Source organism: Callithrix jacchus, chromosome 4 (assembly GCF_049354715.1).
Source record: "Callithrix jacchus isolate 240 chromosome 4, calJac240_pri, whole genome shotgun sequence".
NCBI classification, from domain to species: Eukaryota; Metazoa; Chordata; class Mammalia; order Primates; family Cebidae; genus Callithrix; species Callithrix jacchus.
The window spans coordinates 7,944,843-7,971,643 of record NC_133505.1 but is presented as its reverse complement, the minus strand read 5'-3'; the positions used below and the strand labels follow the sequence as shown (position 1 = coordinate 7,971,643).

The 26,801-nt window shown below is 39.4% G+C and overlaps 1 non-coding gene across 2 annotated transcripts in view; it reads left to right on the top strand.

Moving 5' to 3' along the window:
- The window catches only part of LOC108591348 (uncharacterized), a 132,368-nt gene extending 106,188 nt beyond the window's left edge, over positions 1-26,180 (top strand). For both annotated transcript variants that reach the window (XR_013534723.1, XR_013534722.1), the window contains 2 exons: positions 3,859-3,943; positions 10,469-26,180. This is a non-coding gene — a transcript (uncharacterized LOC108591348). The remainder of the gene's footprint in view (positions 1-3,858; positions 3,944-10,468) is intronic.
- The last annotated feature ends 621 nt before the right edge of the window (positions 26,181-26,801 follow it).

Here is a 26,801-nt window from a genome sequence, read left to right as displayed (position 1 = left end):
CAGGTTTCAAAGGGAATGCTTCCAGTTTTTGTCCATTCAGTATGATATTGGCTGTGGATTTGTCATAAATAGTTCTTATTATTTTGAGATATGATCCATCAATATCTAGTTAATTGTTTTTAGTATAAAGGGCTGTTGAATTTTGTCAAAGGCCTTCTCTGCATCTATTGAGATAATCTTGTGGTTTGTCTTTGGTTCTGTTTATGTGATGGATTATGCTTATAGATTTGCAGATGTTTAACCAGCCTTGCATCCCTGGGATGAAGCCGACTTGATCATGATGGATAAACTTTTTGATATGCTGTTGGATTTGGTTTACCAGTATTTTATTGAAGATTTTTGCATCTATGTTCATCATGGATATTGACCTGAAATTTTCTTTTTTAGTTGTGTCTCTGCCAGGTTTTGGTATCAGTACGATGTTGGTCTCATAAAATGAGTTAGGGAGGATTCCCTCTTTTTGTATTATTTGGAATTGTTTCAGAAGAAATGGTACCAGCTCCTCTTTGTACCTCTAGTAGAATTCGGCTGTGAACCCATCTGGACCTGGACTTTTTTTGGTTTGTAGGCTATTAATCGCTGCCTCAACTTCAGACTGTGTTATTGGTCTATTGTGGAATTCTACTTCTTCCTGGTTTAGTCTTGGGAGAGTGTAAATGTCCAGGAATTTATCCATTTTTCTAGATTTACTGGTTTATTTACATAGAGGTGTTTGTAGTAATCTCCGATGGTAGTTTTATTTCTGTGGGATTGGTGGTGATATCCCCTTTATCATTTTTTATTGCATCTATTTGATTCATCTCTCTTTCCTTTTTTATTAGTCTGGCTAGCAGTCTATACATTTTGTTGATCTTTTCAAAAAACCAGCTCCTGGATTTATTGATTTTTTTGAAGGGTTTTTTGTGTCTCTATCTCCTTCAGGTCTGCTGTAATCTTAGTTATTTCTTGCCTTTTGCTAGCTTTTGAATTTGTTTGATCTTGCTTCTCTAGTTCTTTTAATCGTGACATTAGGGCATTGATTTTAGATCTTTCCTCCCTTCTCTGGTGGGCATTTAGTGCTAAAATTTTACTTTAGACACTGCTTTAAATGTGTCCCAGATATTCTGATACATTGTGTCTTCATTCTCATTGGTTTTGAAGAACATCTTTATTTCTGCCTTCATTCCATTATTTACCCATCAGTCATTCAGGAGCAGGTTGTTTAGTTTCCATGTAGTTGTGTGGTTTTGAGTGAATTTCTTAATCCTGAGTTCTAATTTCACTGCACTGTGATCTGAGAGACTTTTTGTTTTGATTTCCTTTCTTTTGCATTTGCTGAGGAATGTTTTACTTCCAATTAGGTGGTCAATTTTAGAATAAGTGTGATGTGGTGCTAAGGAGATGTCTATTCTGTGGTACTGGGGTGGAGAGTTCTGTAGATGTCTATTAGGTCCACTTGGTCCAGGCCTGAGATATACTTCCCCTCTAAAAAAGTGCTGCATCAACATGAGATATAGTGCAGCCCACTCTCTAACAGGTGCTTCAAATGAGTTACCAGGCCTCTGATGGTGGTCAGAGATAATAAACTGAACTTAGTAGTTCCTATAATCATTTTTTGAGGTTTTTGCTATGAACAATCATGTACATCCGAACTTGTTATTTGCATCAAACAGGAGAATCACCTCGTCCCAGGCATATTATTCTGATAGTGGTATGCTATAAAATAATATGCCAACATGGAGACCTGGTAATCACATGTATATTTGGTGAAATCTGGGGGAAAATTTAGAAAACATTACTTTCGGTGAATTCTCTAGTACTGCTTGGTTGTAATTCAAGCTATTTCAAATTAAAACTATGGCCAAGAAATGTATGGGTACTCGGTGATGATTTTAGAGTTGGAGTCTACTCTTGCATGTATATTTTCATTTCAACTGATGGTTCCTCTCAGAGCAGATATGCTGGGGCATGCAGTTAGGGGAGGCTGAGTCCCTAGCATGCGGATGACTGTAACTATGGAAGAGACGCAATGTTCTGACATAGATCTTTGTGATAGTTTGCTAACAGCCTCTAGTTCTTCTCATGTCCCTATGCATTAGACTTTGTTCCCTTACCCATCCAGAAGGGAACCTATTACCTACCCTTTAAATATGAAGCACCTGTGACTTTCTTCCACTGATAGACTGTATGGAAAGTGAAATTGCATGAGCTCTAGAGCTTAGGCCTGAAGACCCCCCATGAGGCTTCTGCCCTTATTCATCCATACCTGTGGCCAAGCTGTTAAAAATATCTGTTCTGCAAAGGGATAGGCCCATGGCTGGGAACTTTGTGTTTGGAAAAGCTATAGTGGGAGGGCTCAAAACTTCTCCAAAGATACAATATGGGAAAATATGAGTGTTGACTCAGAAATTTAGGCTACAGGGTGAAACACCACTTACATAGAATACCTGCCTTCTGAGTGGTTTTATTGAATACACTGAAGTAATCTTTCTCAAACTTAGTATTGACATGCTATTCCTTTGCTTGAGATATGTCAGTGACCAGATCCACCCCTAATATTTGCAAGGGTTTGGGCCGAGAGAACAAATGTAAATCCACATAGATATGGATAAAAATAGAAAAGTTATACATCAATTTAACAAACCCTAAATAGAATAAGTCATTTTGTAAGGAAGATGCCTTCCTGTAGACAAACTCTGAACATACATGTAAATCTAAGGTCTTTTGTATAAAGTCAGGGGCATAATAAAAACAGCTGAAGTATGTTTTCTTCATGCATATCTGAGCATTTTGATATAGTTCAATGACTTTACGGTAGGAAAATAAAAACAATAAATGAATAGCTTGTTAGTTATTCTGTAATATTAATCTTAGCAAAATCAATAATTGTGGTATTCTTTTTTTTTTTTGAGACAGAGTCTCAATCTGTCGCCAAGCTACTGGAGTACAGTGGCATGATCTCGGCTCACTACAATCTCTGCCTCCTAGGTTCAAGCGATTCCCCTGCCTCAGCCTCCCAAGTAGCAGGGACTAAAGGCACACATCACCATGCTCAGCTGATTTTTTGTATTTTAGTAGAGACGGGGTTTCACCATGTTGGCCAGGATGGTCTCGAACGCCTGACCTTGTGATCTGCCCGCCTTGGCCTCCCAAAGTGTTGGGGTTACAGATGTGAGCCACCGCATCTAGCCTAATTGTGATATTATAATCAAAATGCTTACATATTAATAATTTGTTCAAATGACAACTATGATATAAATTATAAATACTAAAAATGTACAAAATTAATTTTGGATATTTTCATTAAAGATTTATGGTAAAGTAACTGTAAAAAATAAAAAATAAAAATTATTTTTATATGTCTTTTCAAAGAAGACTTTTCTCCAAAAAAGTTAAAGCTATCTATTACAATTAAAAGGCAAATAAATAAATTATAATGAGAGAATATCCCAATATTAAATAAGATTTTTAAAATAAAGACTGGACTCTCATAAAACAGTTTTGGAGCTGGAAAGCCATGAGGAAGAGAAGCAAGTCACTAGGGCAAAGGGCCCACTCAACTGTCACACCCACAGAATTAGGTCCAGGTGAGCCCAGGTATGCCCAGGTGGACCCAGCCCCCAGGGACCTACCAGCTGAGCATAGCCTCTGGAAAGAGCATAGGCAAGATGAGCAAAAGAACCAACTGGCCTACATACAGAACCAAAAGAAGTACTCATATATAACTTGAAATCTAAGACAGTTTCATTCCCATTTACATGTGCAGAAAGGATGTGCCATATGAACAGCTTGTCCAGCGTAATGCAGTCACTACAGGCAGGCACTGTGATTTTAAACAAAATTTCTGTATAATTCTTTGCCTTTTCTGCTATATCTTAGGAGGCTGCAGAGAATCTTCAGAAAATTGAGGAAAACTGTAATTGGATTTGGATTAACCCTTTGGCCCAAAGATGTTATCTGTCAGGTAATGTCAATCCTTGTTTTTAGATTCTAAGTTAAATGCAAATTTTTATTTGGCACTGAATGTAGGAATGAATGTGTCTCAAATGAACTAGATCAGGTGACATTAAGAAGTATTTAGCAAAAGGCTTGGAACTAACATAAATATTATTTCACTTTCTAACTGCACACGTATAGACCTGGCCAAAAATGAGAACTCATTACATTCAGTGAAACCATATGTATTTTATTTATAAAACTTACTATCCAAGGCATAATGAATCAAACATATTAAATCAACACACAGATATTTGCTGATCTCACACTGTGCAGGAGGCTCTGTGTTGGATGCTATATCACATGTTCCATCTGAAAAACCAAGGATAACTTCTTTTCACTGGCTTAGATTTCTGGAACTATGAGGATATTTTACTTAGGTGGTAATAATAAGGAATAAGAGCTCTAAATTAAATGTTGTGCACACTTGAAGGTATGTGAACCACTGGACTTCCATGTATCAAACAAAACATATTCCTGCTTTATATATTTTGCCCAGAAATACATTGATAATATGGTTTATCCATTTCAAATAGAATTTGAGGGACCTACATTTTATTTTATACTCTTTAGTTATGTGACTCTTTCTTTATTCTGTACATTTATTTTTATTAAAAAATTAATTTTAAGAAGTGTACATTCTCAGAAGCTAACATGTTTAAGATCTGTGTATATCTTTTTAGATTATTATTGTATGAGCATTTATTTATATTACATAATATACTTTTTTTTGGTACTGATTTTGTAGGGCTGACAGAAAATGTCACAGACTGGAGAGCTTTTAAATGGTAGAGATTAATTTCGTCATGGTTCTGGAGGTCGGGTGTCCAAGATCAAGGTGTTGGCAGGTTTGCTTTCTCCTGAGGCCTCTCTTTTTGGCTCGTAGATAGCTGCCTTCTCTCTGTGTCCTCACATGGTCTTTTCTTTGTGTATGCACATCCCTGGTAGCTGTTCCTGTGTCCAAATTTCCTCTTCTTATAAGGACATCAGTCGGATGGGATTAGCATCCCTGCTAACAACCTCACTTAGCCTGACTAACCTCTTTAACGTCTGTCCACAGGCAGTCACATTCTGAGGGTTAGGGCTTCAACATACAAAATTGGAGGGAACACAAAAACTTGGGGAGGACACAATTTAATCCAGAGCAACTTTTATTATCTTATTTACCACAGAATATGTAAATACTTTTATTATTAAAGGACACTTTAGATATTCCTCTTTGCATTATTTGAACACTTTACACTTACTTATTTGATTGTAACAATAACCAGCAGTTAATACTTAAAGCTTACCATCCGGTGTAACAATAATGATTTTATATTAATTATGGCATTTAAACCTCGCAGTGACCGTAAGAGCCAGCTACTGCTATTATTTCTATTGCACTGATAAAAAAACTGAAATTTAGAGTTGTTTGTTGACTCGTAAAGTTACACGACTGCTTAGTGGAGAGACCAGACTGTAGTTCAGACCCTTTGCTGCAAAGCAAGCCTATGAAGTCGGTATCTCAGGTACCGTGTATATAAAGTCGGTATTGCAGGCACTGTGTGTGTGAAGTCGGTATCACAGGAACCGTGTGTGTGAAGTCGGTATCGCAGGTACTGTGTATATGAAGTCGGTATCGCAGGTACTGTGTGTGTGAAGTCGGTATCGCAGGCACCGTGTGTGTGAAGTCGGTATTGCAGATACCGTGTATGTGAAGTCGGTATCGCAGGCACCGTGTGTGTGAAGTCGGTATCGCAGGTACTGTGTATATAAAGTCGGTATCTCAGGCACCGTGTATATAAAGTCGGTATCACAGGCACCGTGTGTGTGAAGTCGGTATCGCAGGTACTGTGTGTGTGAAGTCGGTATCGCAGGAACCATGTGTGTGAAGTCGGTATCGCAGGTACTGTGTATATGAAGTCGGTATCGCAGGTACTGTGTGTGTGAAGTCGGTATCGCAGGCACCGTGTGTGTGAAGTCGGTATCGCAGGTACCGTGTATGTGAAGTCGGTATCGCAGGCACCGTGTGTGTGAAGTCGGTATCGCAGGTACTGTGTATATAAAGTCGGTATCTCAGGCACCGTGTATATAAAGTCGGTATCACAGGCACCGTGTGTGTGAAGTCGGTATCGCAGGTACTGTGTGTGTGAAGTCGGTATCGCAGGCACCGTGTGTGTGAAGTCGGTATTGCAGGTACCGTGTATATGAAGTCGGTATCGCAGGCACCGTGTATATGAAGTCGGTATCGCAGGCACCGTGTATATGAAGTCGGTATCGCAGGCACCGTGTGTGTGAAGTCGGTATCGCAGGTACCGTGTGTGTGAGTCGGTATTGCAGGTACCGTGTATATGAAGTCGGTATCGCAGGAACCGTGTGTGTGAAGTTGGTATTGCAGGTACCGTGTATATGAAGTCGGTATCGCAGGTACCGTGTGTGTGAAGTCGGTATCGCAGGTACCGTGTGTGTGAAGTCGGTATCACAGGTACTGTGTATATAAAGTCGGTATCGCAGGTACTGTGTATATAAAGTCGGTATCGCAGGTACTGTGTATATAAAGTCGGTATCGCAGGCACCGTGTATGTAAAGTCGGTATCGCAGGCACCGTGTATGTAAAGTCGGTATCTCAGGTACCGTGTATATAAAGTCGGTATTGCAGGCACTGTGTGTGTGAAGTCGGTATCGCAGGAACCGTGTGTGTGAAGTCAGTATCGCAGGCACCGTGTATGTAAAGTCGGTATCTCAGGTACCGTGTATATAAAGTCGGTATTGCAGGCACTGTGTGTGTGAAGTCGGTATCGCAGGAACCATGTGTGTGAAGTCGGTATCGCAGGTACTGTGTATATGAAGTCGGTATCGCAGGTACTGTGTGTGTGAAGTCGGTATCGCAGGCACCGTGTGTGTGAAGTCGGTATTGCAGGTACCGTGTATGTGAAGTCGGTATCGCAGGCACCGTGTGTGTGAAGTCGGTATCGCAGGTACTGTGTATATAAAGTCGGTATCTCAGGCACCGTGTATATAAAGTCGGTATCACAGGCACCGTGTGTGTGAAGTCGGTATCGCAGGTACTGTGTGTGTGAAGTCGGTATCGCAGGAACCATGTGTGTGAAGTCGGTATCGCAGGTACTGTGTATATGAAGTCGGTATCGCAGGTACTGTGTGTGTGAAGTCGGTATCGCAGGCACCGTGTGTGTGAAGTCGGTATCGCAGGTACCGTGTATGTGAAGTCGGTATCGCAGGCACCGTGTGTGTGAAGTCGGTATCGCAGGTACTGTGTATATAAAGTCGGTATCTCAGGCACCGTGTATATAAAGTCGGTATCACAGGCACCGTGTGTGTGAAGTCGGTATCGCAGGTACTGTGTGTGTGAAGTCGGTATCGCAGGCACCGTGTGTGTGAAGTCGGTATTGCAGGTACCGTGTATATGAAGTCGGTATCGCAGGCACCGTGTATATGAAGTCGGTATCGCAGGCACCGTGTATATGAAGTCGGTATCGCAGGCACCGTGTGTGTGAAGTCGGTATCGCAGGTACCGTGTGTGTGAGTCGGTATTGCAGGTACCGTGTATATGAAGTCGGTATCGCAGGAACCGTGTGTGTGAAGTTGGTATTGCAGGTACCGTGTATATGAAGTCGGTATCGCAGGTACCGTGTGTGTGAAGTCGGTATCGCAGGTACCGTGTGTGTGAAGTCGGTATCGCAGGTACTGTGTATATAAAGTCGGTATCGCAGGTACTGTGTATATAAAGTCGGTATCGCAGGTACTGTGTATATAAAGTCGGTATCGCAGGTACTGTGTATATAAAGTCGGTATCGCAGGTACTGTGTATATAAAGTCGGTATCGCAGGTACTGTGTATATAAAGTCGGTATCTCAGGCACCGTGTATATAAAGTCGGTATCTCAGGCACCGTGTATATAAAGTCGGTATCGCAGGCACCGTGTATATGAAGTCGGTATCGCAGGTACTGTGTATATAAAGTCGGTATCGCAGGTACTGTGTATATAAAGTCGGTATCGCAGGTACTGTGTGTGTGAAGTCGGTATCGCAGGTACCGTGTGTGTGAAGTCGGTATCGCAGGTACTGTGTATATAAAGTCGGTATCGCAGGCACCGTGTATATGAAGTCGGTATCGCAGGCACCGTGTATATAAAGTCGGTATCGCAGGTACTGTGTATATAAAGTCGGTATCGCAGGCACCGTGTGTGTGAAGTCGGTATCGCAGGCACCGTGTGTGTGAAGTCGGTATCGCAGGCACCATGTATGTAAAGTCGGTATCTCAGGTACCGTGTATATAAAGTCGGTATCTCAGGTACCGTGTATATAAAGTCGGTATCTCAGGCACCGTGTGTGTGAAGTCGGTATCGCAGGTACTGTGTGTGTGAAGTCGGTATCGCAGGCACCGTGTGTGTGAAGTCGGTATCGCAGGCACCGTGTGTGTGAAGTCGGTATCGCAGGCACCGTGTGTGTGAAGTCGGTATCGCAGGCACCGTGTGTGTGAAGTCGGTATCTCAGGTACCGTGTATATGAAGTCGGTATCTCAGGCACCGTGTGTGTGAAGTCGGTATCGCAGGTACTGTGTGTGTGAAGTCGGTATCGCAGGTACTGTGTGTGTGAAGTCGGTATCGCAGGTACTGTGTGTGTGAAGTCGGTATCGCAGGTACTGTGTATATAAAGTTGGTATCGCAGTCACTGTGTATGTGAAGTCGGTATTGCAGGTACTGTGTAATTTGTTGGGGTTGCTGGGTATGAATTGTTTCCTTATCATATTTTGAATTCTTATATGACAGGTCCATTTATTCATCTTCCATGCTAAAAAGTCTAGCATTTTAGTTCTGCGCCTGGCAAAGAGTTGGTGTTCAATACACTATTGACTTGATGCTGATTAGTTTTAATCATCATTATTTTCTTTTGAGAAATAAAGAGATGGTAGATAAGTAACCTCGATGTATTCAACCTGGCATCCAAAAGTAGTTGAGCTACAGGGAGCATATAGCATATCAACAAACGTTTCATTGAACTTGAAAGCAGGGTGCTTCATAGATGTTTGAATCAAGCCAGATTAAGAGATTGAACTGTTTGCCTAAAGCCACCCCGTTAACTGGTGACAGATTTAAAAAGCAGTACAAAACAAAAACATTTCTGGTCTAGTTACTTTACTTTTATGTCTAAATGCTCCATTAATGAGTGAAGTAACCGAATGAAGTTTGTATGATAGACAAACCCATAGTGTGTACCATTTTTTGAAACACTTGTGAGGGTTCCTTCAAAAAGAGAATCACAACTCATAGCTTTTCTTTTCTGGCAAGCAGATATTTATTTAGTAATTCAGAGCCAGCTTGAGATGAAAGGAATGTAGTGCTGTCTTTAGAATGGCCACAATAGCATATTCTTTATTTTCTAAGAAAAAAAATATTCTATTGGGCAAGCAATTAGTATTGTATATGCCTGCTTACTGTAAGATGTGCACCTGTGCGTTGAAGGCTGTTTCGCTGGAATACCTACCCATTGTGCTTTCACATTTTGGCCAGTTTCAGCTTTAGCGTTGAATGGAAAGCCCTGGGGTCCCAGTGAGTTTTCCGTTAGAATCCAATTCATCTTTGTCTCCTTCCTTCAGCGATGGGGTTACTACTGTGAGTAAATGGGAATTGGGATGCTCTATCAAAGCACAGAATGATGAAATCCCAAGTGCCTCAAATGGTTCCTAGCTTTTCCATGTAGATATCACATGCAATCCATTTCCTCCGTTTGCCCCTTTTCTCATAGCGATGCCGCATGTTATCTTAACAGGCTTTCTTTGACTTTCTATCTTGTAAAAATAGGATAGAGGCTTTCTGGTAATTTCCTAAACACTTCTCATACTCAATAATCACAGAGATGTTTCGCCTAATTCTATGTAGGTAATTTCAATGCACATATCTGTGTAAGATGAACACATTTATGCCTTTTTTTGTTTGTTTTTTTTTGAGACGGAGTTTCACTCTCGTTACCCAGGCTGGAGTGCAATGGCGCGATCTCGGCTCACCGCAACCTCCACCTCCTGGGTGGGTTCAGGCAATTCTCCTGCCTCAGCCTCCCGAGTACCTGGGATTACAGACACGCACCACCATGCCCAGCTAATTTTTTGTATCTTTTAGTAGAGACGGGGTTTCACCATGTTGACCAGGATGGTCTCGATCTGTTGACCTCATGATCCACTCGCCTCGGCCTCCCAAAGTGCTGGGATTACAGGCTTGAGCCACCGCGCCCGGCCACATTTATGCCTTTTTATTAAGTTTTATGTCGCATGCAATACTAACTGATTTTGCCACTTACCATGTATATAAATAAATAAATAAATCTTTAATACGTAATTTTAATTCTTTACCGCTTAATTTGCTTATCTGCAATGTAAGACAGTAAGTCTGAATCATTTCAGTGGTAACGTGGGAAAATAAATTAGTTTGCAAAGAAGTTTATGTTTTCCTGCCGAAAGATTTTATCATTGATATGATTTTTATTTTCATCAACAGAATGCTGAAAGTAATAAGAAAAAAACCTTAAGTGAACAAGGTCCGAGCCTCATGCTCACCTCTTCAGGCATAATTCTATTTCATCAAACTTGCCTCACATTTGCTTCTGTATGTGATTGGACCCACAGAAAGCAGAGATTCCACAAACTCATTACAATCAAATGGGACTTGAATTCTCTTGTCTAATGTCATAATAAGCAATTATGAGCATCTTCTCAGCATTCAAATTGGGTAATGGCAAAGCCCTAGAGAGGCATTAGATGCTGGCAGACTCTGGCTGATGGAATGTGCATATGCTCAATGGATCCCCAAAGGCAGAATGGGTAGCTAGATGCCAGGGCAGATCGCCCTCAGTATTTAGGGTAGACACTACCTTCAATTATGACTTGTGTTTTATAATCGGGGCAGTTATAATAATATGTGTGTTCATTCTGGAAAACTCATCGTGGCAACAAAACGAACAGCATTTTCTATCTATTTCCCATTTTAATCAGAGAATAGCAAATGAATTTCTTCTTTCAACTTCACAGTTCCCGGATAATGTCTGGGAAAATACTGGTTGCTACTATATGCTATTATTTCATTTTAAGTTAAATCTCCTTTGTTGAGTCTGGGAAAGGTGGCAGATTTTGTATTATCGGTGGAACACTTTGTAGTGATAATTAGATAAATAAACACTTGCCACCCTAAGGAAGCAGTGCCTCTTAATTATTAGAAATTTTCCCTCCAAACAAATTAGTTACTAAATTGTAACTAAGCCTTTGCAGCAAAATGTGATGCCCTCCATCTTTTTTCTCTAAATCAGGTGAGTGTTAAGGGATATTACTGCTTGTAACTGTATGATTCAGTAAAATAATTATCAAATGAAATGTATACATACTATAAATCTCTTTACCTTGGAGATCTTTAGAAAGTACCTTTCATAGGTATCAGCCTAGATGGTATAAGAAACATAGAGCCTTGGACCAAATTAAGGAGCTCTGAAAAAATATCAAGGTTTAAAAAATTTTTTAACTGTGAAGAAAAACATGGAGAAATAGGGATGTTCTGTAGGAATGATTGACATTATCTTTATAAATGCATTATTTTCACCTCTTTTTAGTTCCAAAAACTATTTAAAAGCATGTAATATGCATTGAAAAGTAAACTATTATAGACACACTAAATGGGTAGACCAAGCCCTAAAGCTTCAATACTTAAAGATGTTACATCTATCATGTGGCTCATTTTTCCCCTGGCAAAATCAATGTCGTTATTTCATTTGTCTCAACAACCAAATTACCCTGCTGCATGTGCTGCATGGTTGATCTGATCCATGGTGGATCCAATTCCAGCATCAATTATTGAAATGGTCCACATTCTGATGTGGCTGTAGATGTTGTCAAAGTGCCCTGTGAACCAAACCTCAGTGACAACTCAAACAGATTCTCTTCGATGCATAGAAATCAGAACTCCTTTCGACTCTTCAGATCATCAAGGGAAGCTGTTTTAAGAATATTTTTCCTAGCAATGCCTATTTTCTCATTTTGTATATCACCTTAGTCAGATATTGTAGTCTCTCTAGGTTTACAAACACAGTTGCCAATAAAAGGACTAGCAACCGTTTTTGCAACATTTCCTTCCTTTATAAAATCAGGTGTAGGAAATTGTATAGCATGTGGACAGAGAAATGAATAAAAATGTATAAGCATACCCAAACACATTACATTGAAATTATTTTTGAATTATGAATAAAAGGTTTGCTTTACTTTCACATTGGCACAGAATGTAGGGTAACATGTATTCGTGCAATTACGATTAAGAACTGGATATAAGGATGACAAATAAAGTAATCCACAACAAACAATCAAGTAATGATGGGAGCCTGGACACAGCTGAAGAGTGGTCTGGAGTTCAGAAGGCCTGCTTCACACATCAGCTTTCATAATTCTGATTCTCTCTGCAATGACGCCGGCCCTCTGTTTCTGTCTGATATCGAACGCTAGTGACGCTGAGAAAGAAGCAGAAAACAATGCTCCCAAGTGCGAGAAAGAGTGAGTTTTTTTCATGCTTTTAGCAATGTGACCTTAGGTATTGATTTATAGCCTGCCGCAGCACCCCAGAGCAAAAGGGAACATTGGTAATTAAGTCAGTATCTGCACTTTCTAAAATAGTGCTGACTTGCCACAAAGAGAGCCCCTTTATTTTTCCTCTCTGTCTCCCAGTGAATGCAGATGCAGGCACTGACCTCTGACCTTTCTCCAAATTCTCTAGCTGCAGCTGTTATTTTTCTTTCTCGGGACCTTTAGCTATTGATAGACTGGTAAGATTCCTTAAATTGTGTGTGCGACTTTCTTTTAAGCAAACATGAAACAATTTATACCTCAAGATTTACTTTTAAAAGATATCTTTATTGAGCTCAGAATGAAGATAAATATTTTTACTTGGGTACCTATTAGAGATTTTCCAGATAAGTGCTTATGCCCATTGACCATATTAAGAATACACAGACACTTTTTGGAAGAATTTGTATTTAAACAGAACTTTCCATTGTAAAACTCCCAGGATTGCAAAGTGTATTGAGTCAGAAGTCTCTTTGTATTCCATTAGAGTCATTACTGAAATAGGGCCACAAAAGGTAACAGCAATAAAATCAAATACCTTGAGGTGTGCATGCAAATTATATGCTAATACATGGTAATCAGAGTAGCATGTTCAGTGGCCATAACAAATACTAACTATGGCTAATTAAAGATAGGTACGTTGCTGCTGTGTTTTATACTTCATGGCAATATGAGAGAGGTTGACTGTTATGATAATTATAGCACTGCTTGCTTTGCGGGGTACATCCAACATTTTAACACTATTTCTTATTCTGTGTATTGGTCCATTTAAATGAATGCAATCACTTTTTCTGTTCTCCACCCTGGGTCTTAGATCCATGAAGTTAGTGAAAAACTGAGTAACAAATTAAGTCTTTAGCCTCGAGGAAAACAAATGCTTCTCTCTTTAGCCTCAAGGGAACAAATACTTTGCAAGTGTCCTGCCCACCTAACACTCCTCTGAAAATAAGTGTCCCCGATGGGCATGATGGGGTTCAGAAGTCAGCCACACTGAAAACCTGGGTGACAGGAGCCAAGAATTCTCGGTGTGCTTTGGAAATGCAAAAAACTATTTCTCCCAGAAATATGCTTGAAGATCGAGGATTTTTTCTTATAGTGAACTCAACAGAATATAATTTTCTTTTTCATTCTAAAAAATTTCTAAGGTAGCGAAAAAAAAAACCAACAACATTCATAAGAGAGCATACAGTAGATGTGAAATCTACCTTCCTAAAAAAAACCCTGATTTTTCTTAACTAAATAAGTTATGTGTGTATATTCAATATGCAAATAGGACTTTAGCCTCTAAAATGCTTTTGCCCCATTATAGTAAATAGATACTTTATCAGCAGATATTTGGCTGAAAATTGACCAAATTGGGCAAAAAATCCACCTCAAGCCAATATATACCAACTTACTCATGAAAATTATGTTGTAGTTTCTCATGGCTGCTGTTACACATAACCACAGACTTAGCGGCTTCAAACAACCCAAATTTCTTATCTCAGACTTCACTTTGGAGGTCAGAAGTTCAGCACATGTCTCACTGGCAAAACTCAAGGTGTCAACAGGGCTTCAGTCCTTTCTAGAGGCCATAGAGGATAATTCATGCCCTTGCCTTTTCCAGCTTCTAGAATCCACCTGTGTTCCTGGGCTTGTGGCTCCTTCCTCTGTCTTCCCAGACAGCAAGAGCAGGTTGACTTCCTCTCAGGGACTCTGACCTTCTCTTCTGCCTCTCTCTTTCACTTCCTTAAGATAATGATGACATTGTCTCCACTAGATAATTTAAGATAATCTCCCTATTCTTAATAAATCTGGTGATTAGCAACCTTAATTCTATCTGCAATTCTCATGTGCCTTGTAGTACAACATATTCACTTGTGGGGATTAGGATACGGAAATGTTTAGAGGTAGGGGATGTGCATTATTCTGCCTGCCTCCCTGGTATATATGTATCAGGAGTGGATGCAGATATGTTCAAGCCATGTGCTACTTTCAGTGATTTCATAGCCTATCCCAGGAGATGGATATGCAAACAAATACCTGTTGTACAGTGTAATGAGAAGTAATAGAAGCATATACATGGTCCACTAGTGGCCCCAAAGGAAGAAGTGCCAAATTTAACTTTGGTGAATCATAAACAACTTAAAAGAAAACCAGAGAATTTACTGAAATTTTGAAGAATGATAAAATTTCTGCAAAGATGTCAGGTGGATGGGGATTCAAAGAAAAGATAAAAGTGCAGGGTATAGGACAGTAGGTAGTACGAGGAGCCCAGAAGTTGAAAAGTTGAGCAGAAGCAAGGATTGATAGTTCAGTCATCTTTATATTGTGTTTAATAAGAAACCATGTATGGTTTTTGGACAGTGTAGGTATCATATGCGGTATGTGTGTTAGATGATATCATACTGACAATGGAGAGGAGGGATTATAGAGAAACTTATCTGGAACTGGACACCTCACCAAGGAGATAATTGCTATCCTCCAGGAAAAAAGAAAGGAACTGACCTAAACTAAGTCAGTGGCAGTGAGGATGGAGAAGGAGAGACGGATTTGAAAGCAATGGCAGGATTTACTGAGTGATTGGATATGGAGCCTCATGGGGAGAATGAGTTAAGGATCCTCCTGGTTCCTGCCTTGGGTAACTGGTTAGGTTGAAATACCACTAACCAGGATGAGTGTTACAAGAGGATAAATAGCGATGGAGAAGAAGAAAATTGCTTCATCCTGGATATGAACTTAAAGTGCTTGTGGGAGGACGTTGAGGATCTATCTTTACAACAATTAAAGTGAAGAGATCTGGGATATTTTGTTGATTTTATGTTTAAAGAAAACCCCCCAAATTGTAATCTTAGTCTGGTTGAATGAAGAGATCATTTAGAAACCGGATAACATGTACAGAAGGGGTCCATCAACAAGGATGGAGAAGGAGACATGGTACAGAGCACCACGAATAATGTCATGAGGGAGAAAGTCACAGAATGCACAGAAATGTTCAGGATAACTAAAGCACACTGCAGTGCGTATTTAGAACAAAGAGAAGGAAGTCGGAAGGTGGGCTGTATATAATATTTAAAAATTACACAGAGAAAGCGAAGTTTACAGTGGTTTTTCTTCTTTCTTCAAAAGAATGATCCTCAAATTAAAAATGGGTATAACAAACATGGTAAAGAGATAACTGGATCCAAGGAGACCCAAAGAGAGAGAGATACTTAAATAACATCTGTTGGTTGTAAATGTGTTCCTGTGTTTAGACTAAGACTATTCCAGGATACCAAAGTAATTTCTAGACGTTTTCCAAAGAGTCATTACTCATAATTTCTGAGTAGTTATCGTATTAGGCCATTCTTGCATTGCTACAAAGAAACACCTGAGACTGGGTAATTTATAAAGAAAAGAGGCTTAATTTTCTCATGGTTCTGCAGGCTGTACAGGAAGTATAGTGGCATCTGCTTCTGGGGAGGCTTCAGGAAGCTTCCAATGATGACAGAAGACAAAGGGGAAGCAGGCTGTCATGCAGCCAAAGCAGGAGGGAGAGAGAGACACAGAACAAGGTGCCACACTGTTTTAAACAGCCAGATCTCAGGAGAAGTCACTCACTATGGCAAAGACAGAACCAAGGGGATGGTGCTTAAACATTCATGAGAATTTCATCCCTATGAGCCAGTCACCTACCAGCAGGTCCCACCTCCAATAATGGGGATTACAATTCAACTTGAGATTTGGGTGGGGACACATATACAAACCACGCCAGTTACGAATGAGTGAAGTGCCAGAAGACTGGTGTCTAAATGGTAAGAATGCAGTCATCAGGAGGTTACAGGTTTGTAATGTTCTCCTTGACTCCTGACAAATTCTAGACTGGATTAAGAAGGGTTAAGAAGATAATGTCCCTCCTGGTGTTAAGAAGATAGTCACAAGAAGGGGTTAACAAAAGCACATTAATAGGAATTCATTTCATTTATATTTTCATTTTTCAGGGAATAAAAGTTTAGGGAAGCTAACAAATTGGAACAGGAGCCAAATGAAATAAAAATTTTAGTTTTGAAATAATAGACCCGGATCAACATGTTGAATTGTGCAGGGCCGAATGTAAAATTCTTATGCTTAGGTTTAAAAGAATCAAATCAGCTTTACCAGTTGGAAGATATTGAGGGCCCAGCATCATAACAGTTAAAATTAAAAGTTCTAGGCTATTTAGTTAATTGTAAGTTTCAATAGGATATCTCAGACTATAACCTAGTATAGACATGTATCACCTCAAACAAGAAAGGTAACAGCTGTAGCTGTCCTGGCAAAAGTCCCATTTTGAGTATGGGGTGGTCTTTTTTGTACTATATTTTAAGGGGGCAAAAACTAAAAGAAAGGAAACTTTTGGTATATAGAAATCATGTCCAATGATTAGAAGTGGAAGGAGGTAACTATAATGTTTAGGTCGAAAGAGACATATCATGTCTTTGGTATTTGAAGACAAAGCATGGGATCGGGCTTCTAATTATCATTAGCTCTAGAAGCTGAAATTAGTACAATGAGGTTGTAGGGTAGAAAACATAATCTTTTGCTCTACTCATCCTAGGTTCCTAGCTGAGATCCCTATAATAAATATATATGTATATGTAATATACATACATATAATATACGTACATATGTCAAGACAGATGAACAAGAAGAAAGCAGACATTTATTTACTATAATATTTGTATGTCATGGGAACCTTCATAAGGAAATGAAGGCCCAAAGAAACGGTTAAACCTGAGTGTATTTTATAGCAGGTTTGATGAGTAGTAGAGAGAGCTGGAGAAATATGATAGGGTAAAGAGTATGATTTAATGGTGATGAATTGGGAGAAGCTTAGTGAGGCTTGTGCATTCAGATCCTTCTGTGTTGTCCCTTCATCTTCAGATATCAGAATATGGTTCTTTTCTCAAGGTATAGGGAGGACACCTCTTCCGTGAAGATCTTATGGACTGCTTCAGGGCAAGAGCAGAAAATCCGTCCTAGGTTTTATGACCTGCATCAGGGAAGAAGGATAGGAGGTCAGAGAGTCCTGCTTCTGCCGTTTTTTAATATGTCATGGTGCCATATTTTGGTAGTGTTTCCTGAACTGTATTAAGGTATAAATACAACACTAAAATAACTTCTAAAAAAATAGAGCTTCTAATAAAATGAATCAGCTGCCTGATGAGAGATATGGTTCTCAATGAGAATCCTCAAGTTCAATCTAAGTGATGTTTTCAGGGATACTGAAAAGGAAGTGTCAACATCAGGTGGAAGTTTGAAATACATCACTTTTTCCTAAATTTTAAACTGTGAATATCCCTTTTAATTAAAAAAAAAAACCCTAAGTCTTTGTATACTAATACTTCTAGTATCCATTACATAAGAAAATGTATAGGGTTATAGTAAAAAAACATTTTATTTGGGTCCAGAAATATTGTCATGTAAGTATGTATTGAAATGACTCAAATGTCTCTTTTCACATTTACAAAAACAGAATTCTCAAGACATATTTATTCCTCAGAAAATTCATGCTGCTTCTTTGAATTCATAACTCCCTTAAATAATTTTGTATTCTCAAATACTTCCAAGGTCCAGATTGAAAAGTAAATGAGATAATAAAATTAGGGTTCTCTAGGCCTGTTTAGGGCTTGAGAATCTGCATTTGAACAGGTTCCAAGATGGCTGATGCTGGAGATTTGCATCATATTTTGAGTAGCCATCCAGGATCATCCAGGTGTAAAGTCTGTTTTATTGTGTCTCAGTTTTATCCAAACCTAAAGCTGACACTGTTTCCATTGATAATATATAACCGAGTCCCCTGACTTACTCTGAATCCTGATTGTACCATTTACTCAAGCTCAGTGAGGTTGAAAACATTTCCTAAAATTTCTGATTGCTTAAGGAGATGGATATATTAAAATTAAATGAAATAATCTACTGTGCTGAAAGTAGTACCTGACATAGAACATTCATTCAAAAGTTAAGGCTATTGACAATTTACATGGCAATGTATGTAAAGGTGGTGATGAGAAATTAAATGGAATGAGAATACGGACATTTTGTCTCATAAAGCAATGTGTTTCCTGAGAAATTGCACATTAAAAATAATAGAATTTAGGGAAACAGACACTCCAATTAATCTTTGTAATCAAAGCACTAAAAAACAAACAAAAAGATAATTCGGATGTCATGATGATGCAGATGCATACCTAGAAATATAATTTAGATTAAATTATAATAAAGATAATTTAGATAATTTAGATTAACAGACAGCTCAGCACTGTTAAAAGCTACCTCAGTGGATATTAAAAATCAGCAAAAGCGAATACAGTCGCAATACTGATGACAGTATTTTAATTAGTGCAGCATTGGTGGATGTGGAGAGGTCTGCAATAGTGGGCTTCCCTTAAGATGGGCAAAAGAGTAAGCAAGCGAGGTGAGATTCCTGGTGTTCCAAGCCCCACAGGGCTGGCCTGGGCTCTCGCATTCCTTCCGACATCATCGAATAGACACCTGAACAGATGCTTTTGTGATTCCTCCTGAAGATGGTAATTCTACTGTTGTTATTTTGCACCTCTCCTTGCCTGGGGGCAAGGAGGCCAGGAATCAAATATAAACCAACCTGACTCCTGCATTTCACCAACGTCATTCCCAATGACAGTGTCAAACTAGTTATTAATTTTAGTTACCAAAACCTGCACTGCAGTAGAACAGAACGTCCTGGGCTTTGTAGTCTATGTCTTATCTGGAAGGCACTGAGAAGGACCATTTCCTCTAATTCGCTTGGATTCTCTGATATCCAAATTAATAGTAGACAATCTAGGTTACCGTGGTGGAGAAAACCTTTGCAAACTCTTGAGGAATAAAAGCAAAAGGGCAAAATAGCCGGAAGCAGAAGCCGTTGGTTAAGTATCTCTTTTACTTCCTCCATCTTATGGTGCTTCGTAGGTGAAGACCAGGCTCAGTTATGAAGCATTTTCTCCTAGTTTAAATCTATTCCTAAGCCACCTCTCCTAATCCCACGATACAGCTTCTGTAGGTGAGAGCACTGTTAACTGGGCAAGCAAGCATCTTCCAAGAGAGCCGAGAGGATCAGGTGCAACTTTTTGGTTGGTGACCTCATTCCTTTGGGAAGAAATGGATAAAAAAAAATATTCAAAGAGAGGCTGCAGTTCTTGGCCTGGTATCTGGGCTAACTGCAAGCTTTACAGTTTTGCCTTGATGTGTGTTTAAGCAGCAGCAGCCTGCAGTCTGGCACAAGGAGGATTTTTCCTCCACTTGTTTTATTCTAAATCGTTTTCAAAAGCTCCTGTGGAACACAGACTGTGGCTTTGATCCGGCCAACTTATTCAGTACTGACACTCCCATGAAAAACTCCAGCTCAGACCCGCTTCAGCCACTTTTAAAATTCTCATTTAAATTCAAATACCCCGTAATCTTAACAGGCGAGAGATAGATGAAGAGCAAGAAAGTGAGATGCCTCTCGTGTCCACAGAGCCGTCAGATCAAATAGATGCATCTAGGTAGCGGGAAGAGCGTACAGGTCCCTGAAGAAAATAGCAAAATATTGATGTGGGCCGTGGACCTCCGCGACAAGGGCTTCTGACTGACACTCAGTTCACATCAACCTGCAGTGTATTTAGGAAAGCTTCCTTTAAGATCTCTGAATGTTTTATGCCATATTTTTGGTTACAAATAAAAACAAAAGGCTTGATGTGGCGTGTAGTGTTTATAGAAAGAAGCATCACTTGCTTGGGTTCATTTTATAGGCATTCCTGAAAACATACTGATAGATGTTATTTTTCCACCTGTATCCCTGCAGCCTCCTTCAGGTTTACAATCCAAGATCTTCCCTTGTTCTTGGTAATTTGAGGAATCTTACCGACCTTAAAGATGTAGGGAGATATTTGGAATTTAAATGAACCGACAGAAGAGTCACACTTTTTCAAGGATGTCATGCAGGAAATACACATTCCCTTTTCTGCCTTTCCTCTCTCAATGCAGGGAAGAGGGCCTGATCTCCCATTTGCCTTCTTTGGTATACAACTTGGTTACTTCCGGTTTTACATTGCGCCCTCCACCACCACCCCCAACTCCTAACCCACTCCACTCCGAATTTGGTAATTTTTGGTCACTCTGTATCTGCAGTCAAAGGCTTCTCAGCAAGCCACCTGGGTAGAGCGACCTTGACTTGTTCTGTGGTCTCGGTGGGATCAGCCCCAGAATTTCCTCTAGTCTAGGCTCACTGGTTTTTCCACCGTGACCGGGGCTGACTTTCATCTACTTTCTAGCCTACTGCGTGCTTTGCTTTTGGAGAAATAATATGGGATAGACACTCTTGGCCAAAAATCCAATTTCTCCAGGAGAAAAGTTGACAAAGCACAAACTAACAATGAGTAGATTTTATCTGTGATCATTGAAATACATCTGGGACACATTGTGATTTTCTAAGTTGCAACTCAGTTTATCCAAAATTTAGAGCTAAGAAAACATATACCATCCAGTGATCTGGGAAAAGATGGTTCTACAACCTATTATTTCCTGAAATTATTCTTTCCTTTCTGCTTCCATTCCCTCTGCCTTTGATAAGGACATTATTCTTAATTACTAATAACCTCTTAATTAGTCCCTTTGCTGTCATTAGAAAATGATGTCAAAAATGTCAAAATAGAAGACTGAGAAGACCTCTGTTGCTCCGCTGTCATTAGAAAATGATGTCAAAAATGTCAAAATAGAAGACTGGTAAGACCTCTGTTGCTCCACTGTTTAAAATATTTCACTGCCTATCCAGCACTTACGTCAGCATTTCCTAAGAGAGAGGGAACCAGAAAGAAACTTCAGCAAGTTAATAAATGGAAAATATGATTTAGAAAACTTGCCCAGTGAAAGCCCCTCCCGGAGCCTTCACATGCATTCATTTGGAGCGGCGATGGCCCAAATAAACCACTTCAATCCAGAATTATTATTATTATTTTTTTTTTGAGACAGAGTCTCGCTGTGTCACCAGGTGCCAGGCTGGAGTGTAGTGGTGCAATATCAGCTCACTGCAACCTCCGCCTCCAGGGTTCAGACAATTCTCCTGTTTCAGCCTCCGAAGTAGCTGGGACTACAGGCGCGTGCCACCATGTCCAGCTAAAATTTGTATTTTTTAGTAGAGATGGGGTTTCGCCATGTTGGCCATGATGGTATTGATGTCTTGACCTTGTGATCCGCCCGCCTGGGCTTCCCAAAGTGCTGGGATTACAGGCATGAGACACTGCGCCCGGCCCAGAATTATTTTAATGTATGTAATCACGGAATTTCTTTTTCAAGTTTTACCTGTTAAATATCTATAGTGCTAGTTTCCACAGAGACATTTTGAGTGAAGCTTCCTAGAATAAAAGCCAAGCTCCTTAACTGATAGCACGGGGTACACCTGTTTCAGGTTGTTTTCAGTCTCCTTATTCAGCCTGGCTTCCCACCCCTTGTTGCCTTGCTGTGTGACCTTCTACCTGAGCAAGGCACACACCACAGTGTTGTGGTCCTCTGTGCCTTTGCAGTTGCCCATTCCTTTGCCTAGAGTCATTCTTCCCCTTGCTTGCCTGGTGAACTGTTTTTCCCGTCTGTTCACACCCGGAAGAGGTGCCTCTCCCTAAGCAGGAGCCTTCCCTGACTCCTGTTCAGCAGAGGGAATCCTCCCCTCATCATTCTACTCTACGCTTTGCTCAGTTCATTTGCATTTTGGGTGCACTCATCATGCTGGTTTGTCACTGTGTTGGTAGGTGTAATGCATTTCAAAATTGATGACAGATTTCATGGAAGGAATCTGTGTAATGAGTTTCTGGGTTATTCCTAGAACAGCATAGGGACTTAAATGATGTTTGTAGAAAAGGCGAATGGTCGCATTCCATATGCTGGGAGCATTACCTGGATTGGGAACTTTCGTTGATGAAGAAAGGTAACATATACATCAAGAAAAAAGCAAACATGTTCTCATAGGAAAACGAGATATGTGAGCTGTGTGTACCTATATATGTGTAAATGTATATGTACACATATCTGCGTATACATCTATAAACGCATAATACACACACATATAGTTTCAATGTATAAGAAGAATACATACAAATGCACACACACAAACAAATGCGGATTCCCTCACAAAAATCATTTTCCCCAGCCATGAGACACCGCTATTTAATGAAGGATTATTAGGAAATACAGGAAGAGAAACTTTACCAAGGGCACTGAAACACATAGGTGGTTTTAGAAATAAAACCTTGATATTTTTATTCCTTACACATAACCTTCGCTTATATGGTCTCATCCAAACAACAGCCCTGCATCATCCTACGCAGGCTTCTATTTATCTACTTGGGCTGAGCTGACCCCACTGGAAATCGAACATTGCTGCAGTTATTGATCCAGGCACATGGACACTGGCAAGGCTCCCTTTGTGTGACATTTACAGAAGGGCCTGCTAGAGAGAGCGTTCTAAGTACAGAAGCATCCACGAGACTGCTGCTTCCCTCACAGTCTGATAGAAAGAAATCTGTGGCCACTTCTAGCCCCACAATGGAATAGCACCACTGTGGTGCCTCACTGTGTATTGTGCTGGGCATGGCTTGGCTGTCCTGCTCACCCCTCTCATTCCTCCAGCTCCTCTGCCTTGCTCTGACTCTTAATGTAATGTGACTGGTTGGTCATGACCTTCACATGCTGCACTGGTGCTCTGTTCTCTCTCTGCTCTGTCTCTCTGGCCTTAAGCTATAGTGAACTCACTAAGCACGAGACTCCCTTTTAAAACATCTAACTGAAAGGAGTGTTGTTTGCTTTCTGGCCCTCAAACACCAAGGCACTGTTGTGCTCCTTAAAATTGTAAATTATGTCTGTTTAAGAAAATGTCAGTGTTTTTTAAAACAGAATAACAGTGCTGGAAAAGACTTGGCTGTGCAATTTGTTACCAAAGTTTCATGCAAGAAAAATGATGCCTTCATCATTATGAGCACAGTCAAGGGTTCTAATGATTTGGGCACAATGCCTCTTCAGTTCTTTTAAGAAAAATGGATTTTTTTTCTTTCTCCTCAGCAAGTTATCTGAGTCATGTCAAAGCTCATAAACTGAGATCCAGGGAGACAGTGTCAGTGAGGCACTATACTTAACAACAATTAAAACGTTAAGACACATCTTTTATAATTAAATTGATTTTTTTTTTCTGCCAGAAACAAGACCTTTTCAGGTAATGATTGCTTTGGTTTTCTAAAATTGTATGTATTGAGGCCAGGGAGGAGGAGATCTGTTGTTACATTTATACGCCATTTCATGTGCCTTCAAAATCCAATTTTTAAATAGGCCAATAGGATGATTTTTGAGTGGGGAAGGGGAAATAGCTATGGATGACCAGTGCGATCGATGTCAAATCACTGCGCTGGAAAACATATTATTTAGCTACATAGAATTTCAGCTCTGCAAGTGGACTCACAGGCTTAGGAAAGCAAGGATGAAAATGTTGGCTAAGGAGGCAGGCCTCTGATTCCGATGGGTTCTCTGGCCAGCTGGGACCTGGGCGAGGCTCTTAGCTTAGCCACACATTCTCCAGCGTCACGCAAGCATAATGCTGTCACATTTTTTCCCTGTCTGAAATACGTTAAGATCTATAAATCAAAAGGCTACACATTTTATATTAAAAATTGCCTTTTCAGGATAAGTATAACACCACACCCTCAAAAAGCTCAGTGTCTTTTTGACCCCTGGGTAACTGTTTGAATCTGGAATATTTACCTGAATTTTCCTTACGTGGCCTCCATTCATGTCAAGCAGCTGTTGGAATAAATACAAAGGGACTTGTCTGACTTTCTAGTAATAACCTTCATTTTTTTCCCCTCATGGCTTGAACACATTATTTAGTGGATTGAGTTTTACCTTTTTTTTTTTTTTTTTTGTAGAGGGAGTGGCTGCCTTTTTGTTAAAATTACTGGATTTTATTAAGAGATATTAGGAGAAACTCTTGCCATATGGCAATTTCAAAGAAAGAAAGGAAGAAAAAAAGATAGCTGATGTTTGCTTTTATGTTTACCTAATGTTTGAAAAGCTAGAAGTAACCCAGAGGAGAGCAGGCCAGGGGTTTTGTGTCAATGGGTGGAACACACTTGCTATGAAATGTGATGGAATGTTTACTGAGCTATTTTTCACAAATATCAAAATGTTCCTGCTCTCATATCCAGTTGACACAGCAGTAGCCTTTTTAAAAAAATGTTGCCTCTGTGATGGGCAGGTAGGCTCCGTGTTGCCCTCTTTGGAAGTAACGGCCCAAAATTGTGCCTGGCTGCACTCACACTGTTGGGCAAATGGACAAACAGATACACCCCATTTCCAAACATGGGGGAGCTGAGTTCCGTCTCTTTCTGGTATTTCCTAAAGACACGTCTAATGGATGGGAGGAAATCTAATCCTGACAGAATGTTTTCTTGCTGTCTAGGTTAACATGTGTGTTTCTTTTTTTTTTAAGAGACTTCATTGCAGTGAATTTAATACATGAAAATAGATATGATATTTTATAAAATGTTACATCCTAAAAATTATTTTGAATATTGATATCTGAAAATATAATTACATAAATAGTCGTAATACAATTGTAAATCTACTTCAAAGATGATGAAAATGCACTTAGTAACATGTGTGTTTCTTTGCCTGACTCTCAACCGTGGGCCTGTATCTCTGCAATTCCGTGGCCCTGGGTGGGTGAGGGAGTGTGGCATGTGAACAGAAACTGGATCATGGAGAGCACCAGGGAATGGTGTGCACCCGAGCAAGCTCCTCATTCTCTCTGAGGCTCTAGATTCTGTTAGATGAAAGCAATGATACCAACTAACCTGATTAGGACAGCTATTTGTAGTAATTCTATGCATAGGGAAAGAGATGAAATTTAATATAATAAAATCTTAGCAGTGGTGAAGCTAGCGGAGTGGGATTTTAGGACAATCTGGTCTTCCGTGTCTCTGGATTTTCTGTGATTTTCTCTACACACACTCATGCATACATGCACTCACTAGTGACAAGGACAACGATAAGAGGCTTTGGGCAGGTCTTGACAATGAATAGTTCTTTATACTTACTCTTCACCTGCACCAATAGTCTTCAGTCAGAAAATAAAATATATGCAAAGTATATATACTTTATCCTACTCCTTCATGGATTGTTTTGAAATTAAAATTCAATAATTGGGCAAAAGTTCTTAATATCTTATAGCTTATTTTACAGGTATTAATTGTTATTTTGGAAATTATATTACCATTACTCTATTGCTATCTGAAGAATCTAGTTTATCACAAATATACACATACACATAAATTATATGATTTTTGCATATTTATCATGTATCTCTCTTTCTGTATAAACATATATATTAATTTAAACATTATTTGGGGTGTCACATTTTTATTCATTGAGTGAGGGGATGGATGTTAATTAAAACTTCATTTTGGAAATGTGAAGATGAACTGTTTTGGAAGGTAGTTTTAATAATTTAAAAGTGTGTTTTTTAAAACAATAACAAAAGACCAGATCTTTATGTTGTTTTAGTTATTCCTGTAGTTTTAACAGTTCCATATTTTCCAATTCTGTGATTTTCTCTCTTTGAAATTCACTTTAGATGTCTGAAGTCTTTTTTTGTTTTTTACAGTGGATCCTGCATTAGAAAATCACCAACTTCGTGTAACTTTTAATTATAAAAAGATAAATTTGTTATTATTCAATCTTATAAAACACTAAAACCAAGTATAAAGTATTTTAAGTAAATTGCTTTTATAGGATTTCTCTTTTCAGAATTGACTGTGTCTCTGTGGTTGTTGTAATTAGTTAAACCATGTTCATTTGGACTTTTGATCAAATTAGCTAAATATATTTATTTCATTCTATATTTGACCAAAAGTTTGTTAGTAATAGCATAATCTAGATTTTAGGGACGTTAGTAAAAACTGGTAAAAATACTAAATGGGAAAGTAAACTGTTGTAGCTTATCAATGTTACAGCTTGAAAATACCTAAAAAAACGGAATGCAAACAACTAAGCAAACAGAAAGAAACATCCACAGGTGTGCATACAAGCAGTGTAAATTACCAGAAAGAACACTAAGTCAAGGTTAGTGGGAATGAGTTCCTATCCCAGCTTTGGAATTCCCCTGTGGATTTAGGTGAGCTGCCCCTAAGACTGAATGCCCTTTGTTCATAGATAGAGTTAATTGGGCCAAAATAGCTCTGTAGGAAGTACCAATA